The following is a 26,493-nucleotide window of genomic DNA, read 5'->3' on the forward strand; positions in this document are numbered from 1 at the left end:
CCGGTTGAAGCGGTGCACGAATTGTTCGTTCGATCGTTCAAGGTGTAGGCTGAGGTACCGGGGCAGCACGCATAAAACAACGAGCCTTTCGAGTTCCTGGCGTGTCCGAAGCGTGTTGTTCACTAGGCGGCGAAGGCGGCGTAGCGATTCCTCTAGTCCGTACGACGCCAGCTCGCTCGTACCGACGTGAAAAACGAGCGTGGTCACAGATCGTGGTATGCCAGCAAGCTCTTTCTCGATGTCGAATGTAGAGGCTCCGCGGATGGAAATGATTGCAGGTGTCGTCTTCTCATGTGGGTTGAAATGCCGATGTAGATACCTTGTTTGCGAGTTTCCGATGATGGCTGTAGTTGGTGCATGTTTAGGGAAATTTCGTGAGACCTGCTCGACAGGAGGTGCGCCTGTGGCCGGTCTTGTGTAGGCAGGCATGGTGGTTGAGTGGCCGTAGCGTTGCATATAGTCCAGTAGATCCTCCGTGAGCGGTCACAACGTGGTTTATTTCGACGTTTCGGCCTAGAGTCTGGCCTTCTCAGGATTAAAGATACAGTTTGTTGGTGCTCAGCTTTATACAATCTCAAATCAGAGGGCAAGGAAAGAGGAAAAAAACAGAAAAAAAGAAAAAAAAGAAAAAAGAAAAAGGAAAGAAAAAAAGAAAAAAAGAGAAGAGAAAAATAATATACGGTGGACGCCCCTCGGGTGCCCCCCTTCCACTCTTCCTTCCACTTCCCCCTTCATCTCTCTCCCCCATTTCCCCTTCACCTTTCTGATGTCAGCGGTCTGTGTAGGTTTCCGTTCACTAACGCATTCCTCCCGATCAGACGGCCCCTCCTGGCACTGGCGGTTCGGTGTGGGGCAAAAAAGAGCTTTTCAGGAAGTCCTAAGCCTTTAACTACTCGGGGTCCCGTAAAAAATTCGTCGTAGAAGGAGGGGTGCCTGGCAGAGGCTGGTAAGCGGGCATTTTGGGAAGTTCTAAGCCTTTAACTACTCCGCTCCCTGTCAACATTTCGTCGTAAAAATAGGGGTGCCCCGTATTGGGGTAGGCTGTGCAAGCGGGTGCAATGCGAATCCCTTGCACGCTTCTAAATTACGCGTGTAGTGGGCGCCTCCCGGCTGTGCACACGGTTGCTGTTGGGCATGTCGTGCATGGAACAATTGATTGGGTAGTAAAATAAAACAGAAAACAAACGACAGCTGCACTTAGGAAGAGTTGTTACACTTGAAATTGTTTTGGGTTGTCCAGTGCCCTTCGCAGCTGCAGTGCCGTGAACTCAGTTACTATTTTCATTGTTGCCATTATTGTTTTCTAATGCTTTAATTGCTGCAAGTGTACCAGGATTCTCATTTATTTCTCTATCGAGGGTGTTAAATCTGTGGATAAGGTATGACTCTCGTTGTTCACGTTCTCGATTTGATTCAAATCCCGTCTCTAAGAGCGTTACTGATAGTTTGTCGAATGCATGGTCGGGAAGTTTGAGATGTTTTGATAGAGGTAGACTTGGGGCTGATTTCGCATGGGCTCTGTGATTATTGAAGCGTATCCTAAATGGTGTTTCTGTTTGTCCGATGTACTGCATACCACACACGTTGCATTCGAGTAGGTACACCACATTAGAGGAATCGCATGTTAGGTTTCCTCGTATGTTAATCGAAAACTTGGATGTCGTGCTGGTTGCTTTGTCTGTTTCTCGCATCGCCTTACATACAAGACATCGTGGCTTTAAGCAAGGGCAGCATGAATTATTGGCGGGTGATTTGTTAATTTGGGAGTGGACAAGGGTGTCTTTGAGGTTACGTGGTTGTCGGTAAACGACGCCTGGAGCGGATGAGAATGCGCGTTTCAGACGTTCACTTTGTTCAGAATGTTGTAATGTCGTTTAAGGATTTTGTTTACATTGGGAAAGTTTGTGCTGTAAGTCAAGCAGAGGTTTGTTCGTTGTAGGTCTTCTCGTGGTGGTCGCTTCATAAGTAAGTCTTCACGCTTTAGTTTTCTGGCTTTTCGAACAGCGTCATTAATTACATGTGGGGGGTATTTTTGTTTCTCGAGCATAAGTTTTAGCCTCTGTGAGCTCGTGTCAAATTCAGCGTCTCTAGAGCAGATTCGCTTAAACCGGTGAGCCTGGCTGTACGGAATACTGTTTTTACAGTGGCGTGGGTGATCGCTTTGGTATTGGAGGTATTTTTGTCGATCCGTTGGTTTGCGATATAGGGTTGTAGAGAGCTTCTCTTCTTCTATCGTTATGGTAACATCAAGAAAATTTACGGTAACTTGCGAGTATGTGTGTGTGAAGTGTATGTTCGGATGTACAGCATTGTAAGTGTCGATAAAGCTGAGAAGTTGGTCCTCGCTGTGGGTTAAAATAAGAAAGATGTCGTCTATGTATCTTCTTTATAACATTGGTTTCAAGGAGTTTTGTGCAAGAAATTCAGATTCTAGCTTTCCCATAAATATGTTGGCATAATTAGGTGCCATTTTGGTGGCCATAGCGGTCCCGCTGATTTGTCGAAAATGCTCTTGGTTAAACTCGAATGAATTTAATTGGGGACCATCCTCGTTAAAGTTGCAATGGCAGAGAAATCTGGGGTGTTAGATTGTCTATGGTTTGTGTACATGTTTTGTAATGCAGCTATGCCGTCATCGTGAGGAATATTTGTATATAATGAAGAGACATCAAGAGTAACCAAGTACGAGTTTTTCGGCACAGAGATACCCGCAATGTCTCGAAGAAATTGTGTGGTATCTTTTATGTACGACGCGAGGGTGCATGGAATGTGGCTTATTAGTTTGTCCACGTACCCTGATATGGGTTCAGTTATTGTACCGATGCCTGATATGATTGGTCGACCTGGGTTACCGGGTTTATGAATTTTTGGGAGGATGCGAAATCAGCCCCAAGTCTACCTCTATCAAAACATCTCAAACTTCCCGACCATGCATTCGACCAACTATCAGTAACGCTCTTAGAGACGGGATTTAAATCAAATCGAGAACGTGAACAACGAGAGTCATACCTTATTCACAGATTTAACACCCTCATTAGAGGAATAAATGAGAATCCTGGTACACTTGCAGCAATTAAAGCATTAGAAAACAATAACGGCAACAATGAAAATAGTAACTGAGTTCACGGCACTGCAGCTGCGAAGGGCACTCGACAACCCAAAACAATTCCAAGTGTAACTACTCTTCCTAAGTGCAGCTGTCGCCTGTTTTCTGTTTTATTTTACTACCCAATCAATTGTGTCATGCACGACATGCCCAGCAACAACCCTGTGCACAGCCGGCAGGCCCCCACTACACGCGTAATTTAGAAGCGTGCAAAGAATTCGCATTGCACCCGCTTGCACAGCCTACGGCAATACGCGGCGCCCCTATTTTTACGACGAAATGTTGACAGGGAGCGGAGTAGTTAAAGACTTAGAACTTCCCAAAATGCTGGCTTACCAGCCTCTGCCACAATGCGTGGCACCCCTCCTTCTACGACGCATTGTTTACGGGACCCCGAGTAGTTAATAGCTTAAGACTTCCTGAAAAACTCTTTTTTGCCCCACACCGAACTGTCAGTGCCAGAAGAGGCCGTCTGATCGGGAGGAATGCGTTAGTGAACGGAAACATACACAGACCGCTGACATCAGAAAGGTGAAGGGGAAATGGGGGAGAGAGATGAAGGGGGAAGTGGAAGGAAGAGTGGAAGAAGGGCACCCGAGGGGCGTCCACTGTATATTATTTTTCTCTTCTTCTCTTTTTTCTTTTTTTCTTTCCTTTTTCTTTTTTTCTTTTTTTCTGTTTTTTTCCTCTTTCCTTGCCCTCTGATTTGAGATTGTATAAAGCTGAGCACCAACAAACTGTATCTTTAATCCTGAGAAGGCCAGACTCTAGGCCGAAACGTCGAAATAAACCACGTTGTGACCGCTCACGGAGGATCTACTGGACTATATGCAACGCTACGGCCACTCAACCACCATGCCTGCCTACACAAGACCGGCCACAGGCGCACCTCCTGTCGAGCAAGTCTCACGAAATTTCTCTAAACATGCACCAACTACAGCCATAATCGGAAGCTCGCAAACAAGGTATCTACATCGGCATTTCAACCCACATGAGAAGACGACACCTGCAATCATTTCCATCCGCGGAGCCTCTACATTCGACATCGAGAAAGAGCTTGCTGGCATACCACGATCTGTGACCACGCTCGTTTTTCACGTCGGTACGAGCGAGCTGGCGTCGTACGGACTAGAAGAATCGCTACGCTGCCTTCGCCGCCTAGTGAACAACACGCTTCGGACACGCCAGGAACTCGAAAGGCTCGTTGTTTCATGCGTGCTGCCCCGGTACCTCAACCTACACCTTGAACGATCGAACGAACAATTCGTGCACCGCTTCAACCGGGACGCTCGTCAATTCAACGAGACAGTCAAGGCCTACTGCCGAAGACCCAGCAAGGTGTCATACATTGACTACCAATTCGAGCAGTTGCCACAAAGACACTTTCTTGCTGCGGATGGGCTTCATCCGAGTTTTATGGGTGTGGCTTTGATGGCCGAAACCCTCAAGAAAGCACTCGGTCGTGGAGATTTCGAAGCTACCACGGGGTGGTCGACTCAACCAGCAGCTCCCGTGAATATACGTTCAACACAACAAGACACCCACGAGAAGACTTCTGCATATCAATATACACCAGGAGCCCCACACCCATCCAACACCACAGATGAGTTCCCGACGATCAGCGAAACTGACTCCCGCGAGCCACAAGCACCCCCTCACCATCATCAACAGCGCACCACTACTAGGGGGGAAGTCTGCAGAACAGCCAACACGCGTCCCTCCATTGCGGATGTCGAGACCAAAAGCACTACACGAAAGCACCACTACACCACTCCTCAAAGGGAAGCCTGCTGAACTACGAAACAGTGTTCCCCCATTGCGGACCCCGGAACTGCCAACGAACACGTTCGCCGGGAGCCCAACGCCGAAATTCTCCCCACAACGACGAAGGCCTGCCGGACACAACTACAACCTGCGCACCTCATCAGTGCCATCCCCGCCCCCAAAAGAAGATTGACTTCTGAAATGTAAGTCCACCTCATCGCTTCCCAGTTGCAGTGCCACTTTCCTTAAAGTACGAAAACTTGCTGACAAACGAATTAGACATGAAATGCATAAATCAACATTGCAAGTGTACCTTCGTTTGCCCCCAAGGGTATGACACTCTCCCTCACACCAGCCGCTACAAATCTAGATGAACACGACCGAATAACATGGAAAAACGTCCTCCTTGAGGCATCTTTTAAATTAACAGAAATCGCTCTTAATCACAGTGATAAGCAGGTAAAGAAACTGGTCGCTATGACCAACATTATTCTCCGTCACAACACTTTATCGAACGAAGAAATCACGCGATTAACAGAATTTGAGCAGAGAAAATACCAAGCCATCATGACCACAAAAATTCATAAACTCAAAAGAGACCATGTGCCCAAACCCGCGTTCCCTGATATAGTTCTTTATCATTACAACACCACCACCCAGGAAATCACTAATGGTACAAACGAGCACCCATCTAGGAACACACCCTGTGACACTGTGGTTGTAAACTTATCGGACACGAGCTTGTCACCTGACGAAGAAAAACTGCTATCTAAGGGACTAAGCTTCTGCCCGACCACAAAATTTTTCGATGAATTCCACTTGCTCCGAGACCTCGACAACTTCGCTCGAAGCTTAAGGTTGGGCGAATATTTCTTGGACAGGCCTTCTAACCACGAAACAATTCACCATCGTAAATCAAATGATTGGACACCGAACAGTAATCGGGACAAGTGCTCGGACCTTTATATTGCCACGTTCCATTTCCCAAGTTTTCGTTATCGTCCCAAAACACCACACGATTCTCAGCGCAAACCGCGCCTGCAGTTTTCCAGAAGGTTCCGGACTGTAGTAGATCATTTCGATAAGAGCACGCCCACTGTGCGAACGGTACAGATTGTTCTGGAACCCACGCTACCGCCAGCGATAACGCTAGAACTTTTGATGGCAAGAGTATAAATGCCGACGCGCTTCGCCACTTGTCAGTTGCTGTTAATCGAAGGCCGACGCTCTGTTCGCCGCTATCAGTCCGAGACTGCTATCTGTGCGAGACTGCTACTGTAATTGGACTTTCCTTTTACCGGGCACCGGTTCGCCCAAATAAACAGTTAAATCCCAACACGAAGTCTCTTGTCTTCGGCCACATCACGACCCCGTGACATCTGGTGGAGGTGCTGCTTCGTTCATGTACCGGACGCCCCCGTCAAGCCGTGAACCCCGCCCACGTCGCGGAGAAGATACCGACGCCAACCAGGAGCAGCGAACAAGCCGCCGACAGCAAGGGCTACCACCGGAGTACGGGCTTCTGCAAGACAAGGCGCGGAAGGCCAAGGCCATGACCGCGACTGCAGCGACAATGACAACCGCAGCGTCCCAGCCCACGATGGTCATGCATCAACCCAGGGAACCACCAATTTTCCATGGGTCATCGTTCGAAGATCCGGTGTCCTGGCTAGAAACATACGACCGTGTGGCCGCCCTCAACCACTGGGACCATGACGAAAAGCTGCGTCGTGTGTTCTTCTATTTGGAAGACACCGCAAGGACCTGGCTCGAAAATCGGGAGTCCACGCTCCGAACGTGGGATGTTTTCTGCGGCGCATTCCTGCAAACGTTCGCGAGCGTCGCTCGCAAAGAGAGGCCCGCTGCTTTATTAGAGACCCGGGTTCAGCTACCAAATGAAAATGTCGCCATTTTCACAGAAGAAATGACCCGACGCCACGCCCTAACTGTAATGCGAGACGGCGAACTAGCGACCTCGACGTTCCTATCGACGGCCACAGTGTGACTGCTCTCGTCGATACTGGAGCTGACTATTCTGTCAGTGGGTCGTTCGCCGCGAAGTTAAAGAAAGTTAGGACAGCTTGGAAAGGCCCTGAAATCCGCACAGCTGGAGGTCTTCTCGTAACGCCTGCAGGAATCTGCACAGCGAGAGTCACCATTAACGGCCGTATTTATCCTACAGACTTCGTAGTCCTACAGCGTTGCTCGAGAGATGTCATCCTTGGCATGAACTTCTTATGCCTCCATGGTGCTGTCATCAACCTAAAAACAAAGTCGATAACCTTATCCACAGAAGAAGCACTACCGCCGCGCACGCCGTCAGGACACCATGCCTTGAATGTGCTGGAAGAACAAGTCACCATTCCGCCTCGTTCAAGCGTCATTATTTTAGTCGGCGCTCCTAAATCACCTGACTTGGAAGGCGTCGTTGAAGGCAGTCAGCATCTGTTGGTCACACGAAATATTTGCGTCGCAAGAGGAATTGCAGAGCTGCCGGGAGGCAAAGCAACGATTATGCTCATGAATTTCGGCAATGAGTACAAACATGTGAACAAAGGAACAACGGTCGCATACATCGAAGAAATTGTCGAAGACACCAGTGCTTTCGCCCTCGCCGATTCTGCGGAACCTTCTCAGAGGAACTAAGCCCCTCCCATAGCTTTCGACGTCAATCCCAGACTTCCGAACGATAAGCAAGCACAGCTCAAGGCCCTGCTCCTGCAATACGAAGATTGCTTTTCGTCGTCATCGAAAATTCGGCAGACTCCAATCACGAAACATCGCATCATAACCGAAGAAATTGCCAGACCACTCCGTCAGAGTCCGTACAGGGTTTCGACGTGAGAACGTGAGGCCATGAAGAGACAAGTTGATGAAATGCTGCGGGATGACATTATCCAGCCGTCCAAGAGCCCATGGGCGTCCCCCGTGGTGTTAGTGAAAAAAAAGTATGGCGCCCTACGTTTCTGTGTCGATTATCGCCGCCTGAACAAAATCACAAGAAAGGACGTGTATCCTCTCTCACGAATAGACGACGCACTTGATCGGCTCCATAACGCCAAGTACTTTTCGTCAATGGACCTCAAGACTGGCTATTGGCAAATCGAAGTCGACGAAAGAGACCGAGAGAAGACGGCGTTTATAACACCGGACGGCCTCTTCGAGTTTAAGGTGATGCCCTTCGGCCTTTGCTCAGCGCCTGCAACTTTTCAACGCGTTATGGATACAGTACTGGCAGGATTGAAGTGGCAGACTTGCCTTGTGTACTTGGACGACGTCGTCGTGTTTTCCTCGTGTTTCGACGAGCATCTTCGGCGCCTTGAAGCTGTACTTCAAGCCATCAAGACGTCCGGACTCACACTGAAGCCAGAAAAGTGCAGATTTGCGTATGAGGAGCTCTTGTTTCTGGGGCACGTTATCAGCAAGTCTGGAGTTCGTCCCGATCCGCGGAAAACAGCCGCCATCGCCAACTTCTCGCCGCCCACTGACAAGAAGGCCGTGCGCCGATTTCTGGGCCTGTGCGCCTATTATAGGCGGTTCGTGAAAAACTTCGCCCGCATCGCCGATCCTCTCACTAACCTTACCAAGGCCGACGTGGAATTCAAGTGGGAAACGCCACAGGAACACACTTTCCAGAAGCTTAAACATCGCCTCCAGACGCCTCCGTTACTTGCCCATTTCGACGAATTCGCCGAGACAGAAATACATACTGACGCAAGCAGCGTAGGTCTTATCGCCGTTCTTGTGCAGAGGGCTGACGGACTTGAAAGGGTTATTGGTTACGCCAGCCGATCGCTATCCAAAGCAGAAGCAAATTATTCCACAACAGAAAAGGAGTGCCTCGCCATCATCTGGGCTACGTCGAAATTTCGCCCCTACCTCTACGGCAGGCCCTTTAAAGTTGTGAGCGACCACCACGTTTGTGTTGGCTAGCCACCTTGAAGGACCCTTCAGGTTGCCTCGCACGATGGAGCCTGAGACTTCAAGAATATGACATTACTGTCATTTACAAGTCCGGCAAAAAACACTCCGACGCCGACTGTCTCTCTCGTGCGCCTGTCGACCAACCGCTACCTGACGACCCGGATGACGACTACTTCTTGGGAACGATAACTACAGACGACTTCGCTGAACGACAGCGGGCCGACCCGGAACTTAAGGCCCTAATAGAATACCTCGAAGGCAGGACCGCCGAAGTCCCGAAGGTATTCAAGCGCGCACTTGCGTCGTTCTTCCTACGAAACGGTCTTCTACAAAAGAAAAACTTTTCACCGCTTCGAGCTAAGTACCTCCTTGTGGTGCCTTCAGCTCTGCGACCAGAACTCCTGCAGGCCCTACACGACGATCCGACGGCAGGGCACCTCGGTGTTTCTCGCACGCTCGCGAGGATACAAGAAAGGTACTACTGGCCACGTCGTACCACCGACGTCACTCGTTATGTGAGGACATGCCGGGACTGTCAGCGACGCAAGACACTGCCGATAAGGCCAGCGGGACTTCTGCAGCCAATTGATCTACCTTGTCGACCTTTCCAGCAAATTGGTATGGACCTACTAGGGCCGTTCCCGACGTCGGCTTTCGGAAACAAGTGGATCGTGGTAGCTACCGACTACCTCACCCGCTACACCGAGACAAAAGCCCTGCCAAAAGGCAGTGCATCCGAGGTAGCTAAGTTCTTCGTCGAAAATATCGTCCTACGTCACGGCGCTCCGGAGGTCCTTATCACTGACAGAGGAACGGCATTCACTGCCGACTTAACTCATGCGCTCTTGGCATACAGCCAAACAAACCACCGCCGGACGACAGCGTACCACCCACAGACCAACGGCCTCACCGAGCGGCTTAACAAGACGATCGCTGACATGCTGTCAATGTACGTCGATGTCGAACACAAGACATGGGACGCCATTCTTCCGTATGTGACCTTCGCATACAACACGGCGGTGCAGGAGACGACGCAGATATCTCCATACAAATTGGTCTACGGAAGGAGCCCGGCAACGACGCTCGATGCCATGTTACCCAACGTCACCGACGAAGAAAGCCTTGATGTGAGCGAGTACCTTCAACGTGCCGAAGAAGCCCGACAACTTGCGCGTCTCCGTATCAAGAATCAACAGACGACAGACAGCCACCATTACAACCTTCGACGACGCTTCGTGGAATACCAGCCCGGTGAACGTGTTTGAGTGTGGACGCCGATACGCCGACGTGGACTAAGTGAAAAGCTTCTGCGACGGTACTTCGGACCGTACAGGGTGGTTCGACGTCTCGGCCCACTTGATTACGAGGTTGTCCCCGACGGCATCACGAACTCTCAACGACGCCGATTGCGACCTGAAGTCGTGCATGTCGCGCGCCTCAAGCCGTTTCATGCGCGCTAACAAACTGAAACAGTGTTTTTTTTTGTATTACTGTTTCATCGTAATTTATTCATTGTACTTTCTTGCATTATTATTGTACCTTCATCTTTAGTTAAAGCATCGGGACGATGCCTTTTTTCAGAGGGGGGCAATGCCACGTTCCATTTCCCAAGTTTTCGTTATCGTCCCAAAACACCACACGATTCTCAGCGCAAACCGCGCCTGCAGTTTTCCAGAAGGTTCCGGACTGTAGTAGATCATTTCGATAAGATCACGCCCACTGTGCGAACGGTACAGATTGTTCTGGAACCCACGCCACCGCCAGCGATAACGCTAGAACATTCGATGGCAAGAGTATAAATGCCGACGAGCTTCGCCACTTGTCAGTTGTTGTTAATCGAAGGCTGACGCTCATTTCGCCGCTATCAGTCCGAGACTGCTATCTGTGCGAGACTGCTGCTGTAATTGGACTTTCCTTTTACCGGGCACAGGTTCGCCCAAATAAACAGTTAAATCGCAACACGAAGTCTCCTGTCTTCGGCCACATCACGACCCCGTGACAATATCACCGCAGTACAGAAAGATATAGTACACGAATACCACAGACAGAAAGGAAACCGAGAAAACTTGACCAAATCTGAAAAAATAAGTATGAAAAATTTGGCATCTAGGACAGACATAACAATAAAACCCGCTGACAAAGGAGGAGAAATTGTAGACCTTAATACAACCAACTAGTTACAAGAAGCATACCGCCAACTAGACGACTCAAGATTTTACGAACGCCTCCCAGGTGATCCGACAGACGAATACAAACGTATCGCATCAACAGAACTAAAGAAACTGTTGGATGCAGAAAAGATAACCAATACTGACCACAAACTGATGCAAGCGGCAAACCCTCGTCCAGGTCGCCTCTACATCCTCCCAAAAATTCATAAACCCGGTAACCCAGGTCGACCAATCATATCAGGCATCGGTACAATAACTGAACCCATATCAGGGTACGTGGACAAACTAATAAGCCACATTCCATGCACCCTCGCGTCGTACATAAAAGACACCACACATTTTCTTCGAGACATTGCGGGTATTTGTGTGCCGAAAAACTCGTTCTTGGTTACTCTTGATGTCTCTTCATTATATACAAATATTCCTCACGATGACGGCATAGCTGCATTACAAAACATGTACACAAACCATAGACAATCTAACATCCCAGATTTCTCTGCCATTGCAACTTCAACGAGGATGGTCCTCGAATTAAATTCATTCGAGTTTAACCAAGAGTATTTTCGACAAATCAGCGGGACCACTATGGGCACCCAAATGGCACCTAATTATGCCAACATATTTATGGGAAAGCTAGAATCTGAATTTCTTGCACAAAGTTCCTTGAAACCAATATTATACAGAAGATACATAGACGACATCTTTCTTATTTGGACCCACAGCGAAGACCAACTTCTCAGCTTTATCGACACTTACAATGCTGTACATCCGAACATACACTTCACACACACATACTCGCAAGTTACCGTAAATTTTCTTGATGTTACCATAACGACAGAAGAAGAGAAGCTCTCTACAACCCTATATCGCAAACCAACGGATCGACAACAATACCCCCATTACCAAAGCGATCACCCACGCCACTGTAAAAACAGTATTCCATACAGCCAGGCTCACCGGTTTAAGCGAATCTGCTCTAGAGACGCTGACTTTGACACGAGCTCACAGAGGCTAAAACTTATGCTCGAGAAACAAAAATACCCCCCACACGTAATTAATGACGCTGTTCGAAAAGCGAGAAAACTAAAGCGTGAAGACTTACTTATGAAGCGACCACCACGAGAAGACCCACAACGAACAAACCTCTGCTTGACTTACTGCACAAACTTCCCCAATGTAAACAAAATCCTTAAACGAAATTACAACATTCTGGAACAAAGTGAACGTCTGAAACGCGCATTCCCATCCGCTCCAGGCGTCGTTTACCGACGACCACGTAACCTCAAAGACACCCTTGTCCACTCCCATATTAACACATCACCCGCCAATAATTCATGCCGCCCTTGCTTAAAACCACGATGTCTTGTATGTAAGGCGATGCGAAAAACAGACAAAGCAACCAGCACGACATCCAAGTTTTCGATTAACATACGAGGAAACCTAACATGCGATTCCTCTAATGTGGTGTACCTACTCGAATGCAACGTGTGTGGTATGCAGTACATCGGACAAACAGAAACACCATTTAGGATTCGCTTCAATAATCACAGAGCCCATGCGAAATCAGCCCCAAGTCTACCTCTGTCAAAACATCTCAAACTTCCCGACCATGCATTCGACAAACTATCAGTAACGCTCTTAGAGACGGGATTTAAATCAAATCGAGAACGTGAACAACGAGAGTCATACCTTATTCACAGATTTAACACCCTCATTAGAGGAATAAATGAGAATCCTGGTACACTTGCAGCAATTAAAGCATTAGAAAACAATAACGGCAACAATGAAAATAGTAACTGAGTTCACGGCACTGCAGCTGCGAAGGGCACTGGACAACCCAAAAGAATTCCAAGTGTAACTACTCTTCCTAAGTGCAGCTGTCGTCTGTTTTCTGTTTTATTTTACTACCCAATCAATTGTGCCATGCACGACATGCCCAACAGCAACCCTGTGCACAGCCGGGAGGCCCCCACTACACGCGTAATTTAGAAGCGTGCAAAGAATTCGCATTGCACCCGCTTGCACAGCCTACCGCAATACGCGGCACCCCTATTTTTACGACGAAATGTTGACAGGGAGCGGAGTAGTTAAAGACTTAGAACTTCCCAAAATGCCCGCTTACCAGCCTCTGCCAGGCACCCCTTCTTCTACGACGAATTGTTTGCGGGAAACCGAGTAGTTAAAGGCTTAGGACTTCCTGAAAAGCTCTTTTTTGCCCCACACCGAACCGCCAGTGCCAGGAGGGGCCGTCTGATCGGGAGGAATGCGTTAGTGAACGGAAACATACACAGACCGCTGACATGAGAAAGGTGAAGGGGAGATGTGGGAGAGAGATGAAGGGGGAAGTGGAAGGAAGAGTGGAAGGAGGGCACCCGAGGGGCGTCCACCGTATATTATTTTTCTCTTCTCCTTTTCTCTTTTTTTCTTTCCTTTTTCTTTTTTCTTTTTTTTCTTTTTTTTTCTGTTTTTTCCTCTTTCCTTGCCCTCTGATTTGAGATTGTATAAAGCTGAGCACCAACAAACTGTATCTTTAATCCTGATGAAGGCCAGACTGTAGGCCGAAACGTCGAAATAAACCACGTTGTGACCGCTCACGGAGGATCTACTGGACTATATGCAACGCTACGGCCACTCAACCACCATGCCTGCCTATATATATATATATATATATATATATATATATACATATATATATATATATATATATATATATATATATATATATATATATATATATATATATATATATATATATATATATATATATATATATATATATATATATATATATATATATTAGAACCAATGGAATGTAAATAAGAAGAAAGAAGAAAGAAAAGTGGATGAAAAAATTACCAGCTGTGAGCAGGAATCGAACCTATGGCCTTCGAATAACGCGTTATTCGAAGGTCGTAGGTTCGATTCCTGCTCACAGCTGGTAATTTTTCATCCACTTTTCTTTTTTTTTTCTTCTTATTTACATTCCATTGGTTCTAATAACTTCCCCTGTACATTCCTTGGCATTACTGTTTGTTATATCTCATTAATATTGTGTTAAAACACGGAAATACGAGCCCATAGGTATACACTTCTCTCCCTTATATATATATATATATATATATATATATATATATATATATATATATATATATATATATATATATATATATATATATATATATATTGAGAATTTAAGAATGTGGTCTGGCACTGCCAAAGATTTTGCCGTAGAAAGTGATTTCTCATCGCACCTTCGCCAGACGTGACAATTTCCAAGCGTATTTTATCAGCTAGACATGAGCTTTATGAGCTTTTGCTGGCACCCTTGAGAAAATTGCGTTATTGCGCGGCACAACCTTGTTTTGTTTGGCCCTTATTTCGAGAGCAGCGAATTCAGCTCAAGCATATCAATGCTTCATTTGCATTTCTACTGTGCCTGAGGTGTTGCATAGAACCGAACATTTACAAAATGGCGCGAAGCGGCCATCGATTTCTGGTAATTCTTTCTTGTTTTTTTATTCAACTTGCATGATCTCTAAATAACCCTCAATTCCACAACATTAATTTTGATTACATCGAACAATACCAAACGCTCTCATTATATGATTTTAAGCGGACATCGTGAATGGTTTTAACGCACAGCCGATAGAGATTATGTACAGAATAATTCGAACAATATTCCCCAGTAGCTGGATTACTTTTGTAACACTTCATACAAATAATGAAATCACTCAGAAAGTTAGTGAATCTGAGATCCCGTAAACACTGCAATAAACTGTAAAATACATTGTCCCTTTTCATTCGTTTTGAAGAACAGTTGTAGCGAAGAAATTAGGACTAAGATTTTTTTTATTTCTTAGTCAGAAACTGTCTCTCATCGCATAAGGTCTGCAAGAAAAGTATTCGACCTTTGGTGGCAGAAAATAAAAAAAACTGGTCCAATTGAAGCATTGAGACTGCCCCCCCCCCCCCGATGTGTCCCCTTGGAACTCCACCCACTCCTCTCAGCGGTGCTCCATTGTTGAAGCATCCTAGAAGGCCTCTTTTGGAATAGAGTTTATCTCAGCTGTCGTTGCAACTATAATGTCCTTCCTGAAATCACTCTCTTTTCAATATCTTATTGAGTTTGGGAAACAGCAAGAAGTGCCAGGGTTCATATCTGGAGATTCAGGATCCTGTTAAGCTACAGGAGTCCAGGAGTCGGATGTTTCACCAAAAAAGTCTCAACCAAGTTTATGGAATGTCAAGGAGCATTGTAATGATGGATGCACCACTTTGTCGTTGACCACAACTCTGGTCTCTTGCGCCGCACAGCATCCCGTAGGGGACGAAGGACATCCCTGGAGTACTCTTGGGTGATATTTTGACCCTGTGGTGCTTACTCGTGGTGTACCACACCACGGGAATCAAAGAAAGCACTCAGCATTGCTTTGACGTTGCAGCGCGCTTGGTGGGCCTTCTTTGATCTTGGTGACGTGTAGTGATTCCGCTGTGACGACTGGGATTGGGTTTCCGTGTCGTACTAGTACATTCAATACTCATCAGCGATAACGGTGTTGATGGAGTTAGGGTCACTGCTTGCGAAATTCATGATGTCCTGTGAGACTTCAACACGAAGTTGCTTTTGCTCCCCCGTGAGCAGTTTCAGCACGAATTTCTCCGCAACTTTCTTCATGGCCAAATCTTCGGTCGTAATGGAATGGGCAGAGAAATTTTTGATCTCTACCTCTTCCGCAGTTTTTCGGTTAGTCCCGCGATGGTCTCACATCACCACAGCCTTCACTTCGGCAGAGACCCCGTCTTTTCGGCATATTGATGACCGACAGGATCATGGCTCGCTCTCCACCAAAGAACGGCCATCTTTAAACTGATTGAACCACTTCTTAATCTGTGTGTGACTCATAGCGTCATCACAGATAGCATTCTTGATCTTCTAAATGCATGCTTTCCACTTAGCGGTCACCCAGTAGTTTCTGGCAAAAAAAAAAAAACAAAAACACAGCTTTGCCGCAAAAACGAAGCAATGAACGCGATAGCAACGAATTGGGATTTTGCGCGCAGATTGACAAGCAATTCGAAACGTGCCTCGCGTTTATCATGCGCAAATGACGCACAAAACGTACTCATTGGTACAGATGAACGTGAATTAGCGTCTCAGTTGTTACTTCGCTGTGTCTGAAAAGCGCACGCTTTTCGCAAACGGAGACTGTGCAACGATAGCCTTTGGCGCTCGGTAACTACAACAGAATCGTTCCATCGAAAGCCCAAGGCAAGACGTACGATTGTCTCCACTGCGAGGAGATAAGGGCACACGAGTTAGCGTCCACCCCCCTCCTCTTCACGGAGCAAAGTACGCGTGGGAGTTGAGAGCGCGGGCCGCCGCGTCGTGACGATGTGGCACACGCACTCATTGTGCCATTCTGCTGGTAAGGCTGAAAACATGATAGCGCCCTCCCACCCCTCCCCGAGACGCCGTCACCAGCAATAAAACGTAGATATAAATTTCTTGCTTTTTGCGTGTTATGGGAGGTGATTCTCCATGGCTGAGTGGTAAACGCCTCGCACTTCTGATTTAGAGGTCACAAGTTCGATTCCGTGCGCTGTAGATTATTCTGAATTATTTTTCTTTCTTGCATTTTATATCGTAATCAGAATACACTTGATTTACTACAGATTTGTTGAGGGTAACTCAGGGAAAAAGCTGTGCAAAGAGCTTGACGGGACCTGGAGGCCTACGTGGGGAAGCACAACAGCGCATTTTACAAAGATGCAAACACATTAAAATAAAACAAACAGCATGATACGAAGAAAATCTATAAGTCACATAGAAGAAACATCATAGCACAGGTATAGAGTGATGCACACAACATGAAAAAAATATGTCTTCGTCATGTAATCACGCACATCTGATTTGGACTCACTGAAAGGGGCACTGAAATTTATATGGGTTTTTATGGGATCGTATAGCGTTGGTATGCAATACCCTAGTTTAGCTTTACCATAGTGAGTGTATGGGGTTCTGTTGTTTGCCTGCTGTAGTCATGACGAGTGTGTTCGTGTTTAGAAGCTTGTTTTTATACATATAAAGAGAGAGTTTATATTCATGTAACTTGGAGGCTTTTAGCATATTATGTTTAAGAAATAGGAGAGCAGTGGGTAGTTGGCTTGGATGCCCGGTAAAATTTTCGAAAATTTTAACATCTTCTTTTGCAGCTGTTCCAGTTTATTAAAGTTGGTGGTTGTTGTTGTACCCCAAACTAGCGTACAGTATGAAAGTCGTGAGTAAAAATTAGCATAATACATTGCGCATTTTACACCAAGTGGAATTAATTCTCTGAGTTTGTAGAGTCATCCAACTGTTGTGCCTAATTGAGTCGTTAGCTTGTTAACACGCGTGTTCCACTACATAGTGGAACACGCATGTTCCACTACTAACACTTGGAAACTTTTCTGATGAAACGCGCTCAAGGACCAATCCTTGAAAATTAAAAGTGAGTTCACAGTCGCATTTTTTGTTGAATGGTTTAAAAACTACATTTACTTTTCTTATTACTTAAACTTAGTTGGTTGGAGTCCAGCCATTGTTAAAGATTAATTAGGTATTTATTGAAGTGTTTAAGTTACTGCGGGAAAGTTGGGGCTGGAAAGAATATGTTGGCGGTCGTCAGCATACATGACCAGTTTTGGTAAGTCGGGCACAACACATAAATCATTGAAGTAAAGTATGAAAAACAAAGGTCATAGAACGTAGCCCTGGAGCACACCGTATTTTACAATGGTAGTTGGATACGTTAGTTCACCAACCTTCTCACACTGCTTCCTGTTACAGAGAAAACTTTTCACGAGTACCAGGGCAACGCCGCGTACACCATAGTCATGCAGTTTGTACAGTAGAATATCAGAATTCACTCAGTAAAACACTTTCCTTCAATCGATAAATAAGCCAACAGTAAAACGATTGTTTTCTATATTGTTCACAATTTCATTCTTAATTCGCAATAACGCCATTTCGGTGGATTTCCCTTTCTTGAAGCCATACTGTTAATCACTTCCTACGCAGTATTTGTTTAAAAAGTTAACTATGGCCGTGCATTGATGGCATTCCCGAATACTTTGGATAATATTGGCAGCACGGAAATCGGCCGGTAGTTTGCTATTTCACTAACAGCTCCGCCTTTGTGTACGGGGATTACACGTGCCACTTTAAGAACAGAGGGAAATATACCTGTTTCTAGCATTTGATTGGTTATATATGTTAATGGAAGGACTATGATAGAAGCAACGCGTTAAATAGGGACGGCGATCTTACCATCCAGGCCGGCAGCGGCATTATTTTTAATTCAACGAATAAAATTTATGACTTCTTGTTCAGTAACCGGGGAGAGAGTAATTGGATTTGCTAGTGCTGAACGAGTCAACGCCAGCGCGTTTGTGTAACTAATCTGGTGGACCGGAGGCACGTACCTTCGCTCTCTTGATTTCGTACCGACAGGTTGTGCCCCCGCAATCTCTAACAGTACAGCTCTGGCTGACTGGCTCACCCTACGCCATCTCCTGACGCCGACAAGAACTCACGCTGAGTGGTGCCCCGTCCTCGGACTCCTGCGACCGTGTCCATCTTTCTTATCTTCTCCTTGCTTCTGGGTGTGGCTGTCCCAGCTCCATGCTCTCTCCTTCCCCCTCTCCATCTCTATATCTTTAATCTTATAATTTTAAGCCCTCCTTACCCCCATCCCTTGTGAGCTAATGCTGAGGTGTCGCACTGTGAAGCAGACAGTTACGGGGCTCAATTTTATCTTTTTTCTTTTAAGAATCACATAAGAAGAAGAAAGGCGCGTAATGACCGACATTGAAAAAGAAAAACTCGTTCATTTCTGTTCGGGCTTCTCCATCCATCTTGCCTTGAGCAAAAGCTGCAATGTTATATGGGCACTTTACTTTGCAACTTTTTGATAAATTGTTCAGTTGCTGCCATAGCTTTATCGGAATATTGTATATTATAGCAAACAGAGGTAGATAGTAGGAAAGTTTTGCTTTCTTTATTCAATGTATATTATTTTGACGTAGGGTTGGAATACTGCAAACACGACGGCATCGCGCGAAGAAATGAAGCGATGGGAGATTTTGTTTTTGTATTTATTTTTTGTGCAGACTGTTTGTAATTCTAGGTTTACGTAAAATTTTGCTTTGTCTCATACTACGCGCCAGGGGAAACGGGCTGGCGCAGCTCGCTTCAATTTTCTTTAGAAAAAGACGATACGCAAGGTCGGGATTGCTTTCAGCGTACACAATTTCCCATGTTATCGTTTCTACGTCAGAGTAAAAATTCTTCAGTGTAACGCGGTTGATATAGAGATAACTGGAGTTTAGATGTTTGCCTGCACGCTGTCGAGGGGCGACTCCTATGAAAGCGAAAATGGGAAGATGGTCACTGATATCGAGGGTGAAAACACCTGATGAACACTGGTTGGAAGGTGCGCTAGTGCCACGTATATCAAGAAGAGTTCCGCTATTTTCAGAAATACGAGTCGGCATCGTGAATAAGTTTGTGCGAAGGAGGGATTTGAAGGAGGGATTACGAAAGAGCAATTACGAAGGAGGAATTCAAAATGATCACAGGATCATCGCTGAGCATATTTATGTTCACATCGTCCATTACTAAAAAGCTGTGTGCGTTCAGTGAGGGCTTGGCAACAGAGTTTCCATAAACTCGAAAAAGTCGGACTTATGACCTAAAGGAGGTCTATAGACTGCTGCAATGACGCCAACCCTAAGTCTTGCTACGCGGCACTGAACACTTGGCGTAATAAACGCAAGCTCATTAACAATGCCACATACAATATAATTTTTCAACGAACTGTGCTATACTTCGTCCGCGTTTTACGTACCGCACAATTTTATTATACTTGATTGATATGTGGGGTTTAACCTCCCAAAACGACCATTTCATTATGAGAGATGCCATAGTGAAGGGCTCCGGGCATTTCGACCACCTGGGGTTTTTAACGTGTACTCAAAACTTAGCACACAAGTCTACAACGTTTCCGCCTACATCAGAAATGCAGCCGCCGCCGTCGGGATTCGACCCCGCGACCTGTGGGTCAGCAGCCGAGTACCTTCGCCACTAGACCACCGTGGCGGACGATTCTATGATAATTGTACACTGGTATTTTTGGTGGGTTATCGCTCAAAGGAAGCCAGGACTCTGTCAAAACTATTACATCAAACTTTACCGATACCTTATCTAAAAGGACACGGGCTCTTTATTTTATTTTTACTGCTACGAGCGCTCAAGTGGAATGCACTGAAGGTAGCTGGCGACCCTTCAACTCCTGCGTTGAAGTCATCAATGCACTTGCAGTCATCCGCGTCAGCCACAACCTTAGCCGGGTCCTACACTAAAGACAAAAATGACAGTGAAACCCTTAACGCAGCATTTCATCCAGACATACAGATGCTCTCGTTATGCAACGTTTAACACTCCAGATGTTTCAGTTTTTTTTTCTACGAAAACGTTTTTACCGTGCATCCAAACAAACCTCCCCTTCCTCCTTTTATGCGTTTACCGCTCCTAGTAACTGCTATACAGATCAGTGGTAGAGCATCGAACGCGTTATTCGAAGGTCGCAAGCTCGGTTCCTGCTCACGGCAGGTTATTTTTCCCCCGCTTTTCTTTCTTCTTATTTTCATTACATTGGTTCTAGTCAATGCCGAGGCCAGCGGCAAAATACAGCTGCGAGTGTCCATATCATTGCTATCGCAATAAAATTTGATGCTGTAGCGCTGCTCCAGTCGGCCCGTCATTTTCCTCGCAATGGAAAACCGACGAGATCACTGTGCACTCTCTCACTCAAACGCTGCGTTCCAGTGGCTGACGCTTTTGTGGCGCAATTATGTAAAAGTTCCAAATCCGGACAAAGGCGGTCTCTTCCATTGAGTCGCACGCGATTGGCCCATACAAGCTGTGACGAATGCTGTGACGTTATGAGTGACGTGGACTGGAGTGTCACGTGACTCTTTTTTTTCGGTTTTCGGAGAAAGGCGATGGAACGGTCGGAGAGACTGTCCGAAAGCAACCGGATGGATTGAAATGGCTGCAAGGTGGCCTGGATTGGATTGAAATGGAAAAAATGCGCGACTTTTCGGCACCGGGACACTTAGACAACATGGCGTTTCCCACTGACACGGTACTTCGCCTTGCCTGTGCGGTAGCTTTAAACGAGCAGAGGTGACGACGCGAGGTAAAAGATGCATTTGAAGAGTTCAGCGAAGAAGAGTTCCGGCAATGTTTTCGTCTGTCCAAACGAACAGTGCGTAGCTTGTGCCACGAACTTGATCCTATCATCGGATGCCAGCGAGCCAGTGGCCTTTCCACAGAGAGAAAGGTGTTGTGCGCGCTGCGATTTTTCGCCACCGGTAGCTTCCAGAAGAGCATTGGTCGCGAGGAACACATCGGCATGTCTCAGTCGGCGGTGAGCAACACCATCCACGAGGTGACGGAGGCGATCATTACCGTGGCTGCTAGAAAAAGGGTGGCGGACTTCCTACTGACAACAGCTGCTAAAGATGAGGCAAAGGTGGAGTTTGTGCTACGCGGTTGCATCCCAGGGGTGCTGGCGTGTGCCGATGGCACGTTGGTCACCATTCGCAAGCCAGAGGGATTCAGACTGGCCGACACGGCGAGCTTCATGTCCAGAAGGGGCTATTATGTCCTAACGTCATGATCGTAAGTACTGTTAGGATCGTTTATTACTCGCCCTTCGGAGCAATTGTTCAGTTGTGACGCCAAAGCTGGAAAAAGTAATAACGCAACGAATGAAAAAGAACCTGCAGGGAATTGGGTGCGAGCTAGATGGTGGCTCGCAAGGCCTCGGTAATAATAAGTGGCAAGTGTTTTGTGCGTGAGCCAGTTGCCGTTTTTGCACTGGCATGCATACGCAATTTAATTGTGCATTTTAGAGGTAATCGGTAACATGGGCAGCGGACGTAGCAGAAGTATATACACGACAGGGAGGTATTTCCAACACGAAAGTGCTTACAATCACAATTGGACGAGCTGGCTTTGGTATTTACGAGTGTTTTTTCCCAAGAGCAACGCGTAGCTTTTCACTTATCGATCATTCAGTGGAAGTCGTAGTTATGTGTACAGCAGAGGTGGGGTCGTTGCCCCCACACTCCCCCCTCCTCAGTGTGCTACACCCTGTGTTTCCCTCTAAGTGAAGCTCCTTGTACCAATGACTGTACTAGTACGCATTGTTTCCTGCATATGCGTAGAAAAAAGGGATTTATTCTGAGTATAAATGCAGTACTATTTTATATCGCTCCTCATCGCAGATGTGCAAAGCATGGCTGCGCATAATTGTCATAGACCCATGATTCCCAGATTCGTGCCACGACTCCTGGGTGTGGGAACACAACCCACTGCGTGCACGCCTAGCTGCACATCTGCAGCCTGGCGAATATCTGCTTGGTAAGTATTAATGTGTACTATCTGGGCAGAGCACTCAGCTTTTATGCTTACATTGCAGGAGACGCAGGCTATCCCCTCAAGCCATGGCTCCTAATTCCAGTCCTTGGCAGTCAACCGTGCAACACTTCCGAAGGCCGATACAACAAGGAGCACGCATCCATGCACAATGTTGTGTAAAGGTGTATCGCCGTGTTGAAAAGCAAGTTCCGCTGCTTGCAGCACTTTCGAACGATGCTCTACAACCCCGATCGGGCAGCGCAAATCATCTATGCTTGCTTTGCTCTCCACAACATTGCGTTGCATGCAGGCGACTGGACCTTGGACGAGTATGTCGTGGACATGCCACCAGCTGAGGATGACGATGGAGAGCCAAGGGGGAGCCATATGCTCACACCACGCAACGTGCTGCTCAGAGACGGCAGCAGCGCTGTCTTGGACCTTTTTTGAAGTACACAGGAACGGTGAGTTTTCATGTTTTCATATCCCACACATAATTTATTTACACTGATTCTAGTGCATCTAGACATGAAAGGGCTGTGTTTGCCACATTTGAATACACAGAGTACTTACTTGTGCTTCAATATGAAGCAAGGTGGCAATGTCAAAATGCTGCATTTTCTTTAAGTGGCACATGAAATATGCAACAGAAACACCCTTTTCCATAATAGCGATCACAGTCACAACAGACTAGATTGGAGCAAGCATATATGAGCGGCACTCTGTGCTGAATGTTGCTATCACAAAATTGTGCGAACAATGCAGCAACGTCTCAAAATTCTTTTCACCAGAACGCATAAAAATCGAGATTCCATTAAAAACATGTTGTATGAACACATGATACATAAGTCCATATCTTGTCATAGTGACTGACTACAAGCATTCAATTGTGCACGCCAGGCTTGACGAGCAATTGTGCTTGTCAAGTTGTGCTGTTTTTTTTGCTCATTGTCCTAAACATTGTGTGAATGTTAAAATAACATTTATTTGAATTCACGACTGCAGTCATGCTGCAATGCTAAAAAATATGCAAATCAAGACGGCAAACAACAAGCGAGTTGTTTTGATAACATACAGCATGAATAATTCCCTCAGCCATCTCGCGGCTCCCAAGCCATACCACGTTCGAAATTTATTCCCGCAAAGAGTCGTTTACAACGAAAACTAGATGAAATCAATCGCTGGCATGTTGCTGTGATGACCATTTTCCTCTGTAAAACTGTGCGAGATGACCACTTACTAGCTTAGCGCTCCCAAACAAGATGCGAGATGACCACTTACTAGCTTAGCGCTCCCAAACAAGATTCGGAATGTAGTTGTTGCATCTTAGCCTCATTGTGCTGAAATGAAAATATCACAGTGTGATGCAAAAAGATATCACATTACTACACTATGTGGTAATGCTGAATAAAAATCACAGTGAGCTAGAAAACACAGTGGGACAATACAAATATCAAAGAAACATTAACAGAAAATGTCAACTATACACTCGTGGTCTCCGTGTGAATGACTGGACACCTTTGAAATGTGGGTAAAAAACACTGCCACTAGAACAGCTCGAACATACATTGAGAAATGCATATATCGAACATAAAAAATGCTGCACTCATTATACAAAGTAAATGCTAACCTAAATCTAGTAATATGTACTAAATGCAAACAAAAAATGAATAAAATAGAACATGAACAGCAACACGTAAACATATCAAAAACACTAAACCAATTATAAATGATAAAAAGTTGAAAACATGGCGAAAAACAAACTAAACTATGTATATGTCTCCAGAACCGTATAAAATTGAACATGAACAGCAGCACCTAAACACATTGAAACCGACAAATCTATAATGAATGATGACAAGAAAAAACATTGAACACATGACGAAAAATTAAACTAAACTACGTATCCCTTTCTCGCAGAAAGCCCTCAGCCATGGCCAGTGCCCTCCTGCACCGCTGCCGCTTTCTCCTGTGCCGCTGCCACACGCCGTTCTGCAGGAGCGATGCGGGTGGTTGATTTTTTCATCTCCCGCAGCACCTGCGATGAATCATCATGGTGTAAATGTTTAAGTGAGCTGCCGGTAAACCCTTAACCATCTCGTGGCTGGAAGCTGCTGCTGCTGCCAAGAATTGCAACGGGCACAACAACTTCCCCTCAGTTGAAGATCAACTGGCCTGATGGCATCCTTTGAAAGTGGGAAGCTTTGTGTACAAGCTATGCCCTCCTCGTGTGGACCTACAAACATTTGTTGAAACTGCTCTTTATTAATGTCCTCAAATGCATCTCTCACCATGAAAGAGCCCCAGGGCTAACTAACCTTTTGCCCGGCAGTTTATCATTGCAGATACCCGATACCATGCCCTCAATACAATGCATGGTTCTTGTTTACAGCCCAAGTTGGTTTCAGTCATCATAATAGAACATGGAGAATGCTTATGCCCCTTATGTAAAATGTAAACAAAGGGTCTACTCACCTTGAGCACCTTGTCGCCCTGCTCAAGGTTCCAGTCCTGCACTCAATAAAGCACTAAGTTCTCAGATGCTTGCGTGTTACTGTGTCACTGCCATCTACAGCCGCTTCAGTGGCCTCCACATCCATTTCCACTGCAGCAGTGGGAACATTCGCCTGCTGGAAAGTGTAGTAAGCATGATTTTTCAGAAAGTGGGTATTCGTTACCCTAGCTATTTTGCAACCTTAAGTACTAAACATCTGCGGAAATGTTCTGCAGCAATTCAGTGGTCATTGATGTCATGTATTACCATTTTAGTGCATGCACTAGCCCGCAGTCATTGCGTGTTTTATGATAAATTAATACCCCTTGTACTGCAAGGGCTGCAAACTGAGATTTTAGTCAAACCTACCCACTTTTGATTACTTTCTCGTGCGCTTTATTCCCGTTTAACAAGGTTCCTCTAAAGGCACCCCTTCAGATATCAAACTCTGTCATGGTACCGCTCAGGAACCCGTGATACTGCGGCGGCAGAGTGCTTACCTGTTGATAGGTGAGACCAAAAACGCCACTGAAGCGTGTCATCCCAGTCAACTGTAGAACCTGGCCGCGGAAGCCAGGCAGCCAACTCCATACAGTGCCCCTGAAAATATACACTAATTTCACAGAACATATTGCCCGTGCCATTCGACGGTCACTTACGTTTGTGCGTCTCTGATGGCGGCGGTGTCACGGCGGGCCTCGCGCACCGGCCTGCGCCACCAAGCCTGTCATTCCTGCGCAGGCACTTCATGGTTCAGCGCGTCGCTGAGCTCTTGCCACAGCCGCCACCGGTCGGTGATGGTGACGCCGTGCCGCAGCTCGATGGCATTCGCCACGAGCTGGGGATGTTCGTCCATAAAGGCGAGCACCAGCGCGCGCTGAGCCTCGGATAACGCCGATGAGCCGCTGCTGCTGTTGACTACTGGTACAGTTGACCTCCGCCACGATTGCGCTCGACTGAGCCAACAACTTCGAAAGTTGCGCTGTTTAGGTTTGTATAGTGGAGAAGATATGAAAACAGTAACTGCTTGAAACGGGGTTGTATTTAGCGCCACTACGTATCGTCCCGCTAAATTTAGCTTTATTTCATAACAATAACAAGAAAAATACGTTTATATTGTGCCGTATTCCTTAATAAACGTTTGAAAACTTGTGCCAACACAATTTGATGATGATCAATAGTAGTTAAACATTTTTCAACACGTTAAAAACACTTTTCACTTTGCTATACGGTCCCCAAGTCCACGTCAAAATGATGACGCGAGGCTTCATTTCGCTCATTGGCTGTTCACTTCCCTTCATCCTCGCGACCGCTGCGGACCGCCCATTTTTTGACGTCACCGACAGACCGCCTCCGTCCGGATTTGGAATTTTTACATAATTGCGCCATTGGTAGGCAGGAAAAATTGACGCATGCGCGCGAAGGCTCAAGGTCGGTTGATGCAAGGTGGCATTGTGACAAGTGCGCTTTTTTTGCTTTTTGGTTTTTAATTGACAATCGCAAAAGTATGAACGCTGAAACTAGAGCAATATTGGTGGGCGCTGCGGATGGGGTCGGCTGTTTAGTA

At 46.3% G+C, this 26,493-nt stretch overlaps 2 long non-coding RNA genes across 6 annotated transcripts; one reads left to right on the forward strand and one right to left on the reverse strand.

The window, feature by feature from the left end:
- The first annotated feature begins 21,536 nt into the window (after nucleotides 1–21,536).
- LOC142775634 (uncharacterized) lies at nucleotides 21,537–24,973 on the forward strand. 5 transcript variants are annotated; one of them, XR_012886867.1, is made up of 4 exons: nucleotides 21,537–21,691; nucleotides 22,349–22,435; nucleotides 22,494–22,896; nucleotides 24,353–24,973. It is a non-coding gene; the product is annotated as an uncharacterized LOC142775634 (long non-coding RNA). The 5 variants fall into 5 exon arrangements; XR_012886865.1 differs by having other exon boundaries at nucleotides 22,300–22,896; XR_012886866.1 differs by having other exon boundaries at nucleotides 22,349–22,896.
- On the reverse strand, nucleotides 22,902–25,536 carry LOC142775635 (uncharacterized). The gene is made up of 2 exons (XR_012886868.1): nucleotides 25,427–25,536; nucleotides 22,902–25,062 (listed from the first exon to the last, which is right to left on the reverse strand). It is a non-coding gene; the product is annotated as an uncharacterized LOC142775635 (long non-coding RNA).
- Nucleotides 25,537–26,493: the final 957 nt, after the last annotated feature.

The sequence above is a fragment of the Rhipicephalus microplus genome, chromosome X (assembly GCF_043290135.1).
Source record: "Rhipicephalus microplus isolate Deutch F79 chromosome X, USDA_Rmic, whole genome shotgun sequence".
In the NCBI taxonomy this organism is placed as follows: Eukaryota; Metazoa; Arthropoda; class Arachnida; order Ixodida; family Ixodidae; genus Rhipicephalus; species Rhipicephalus microplus.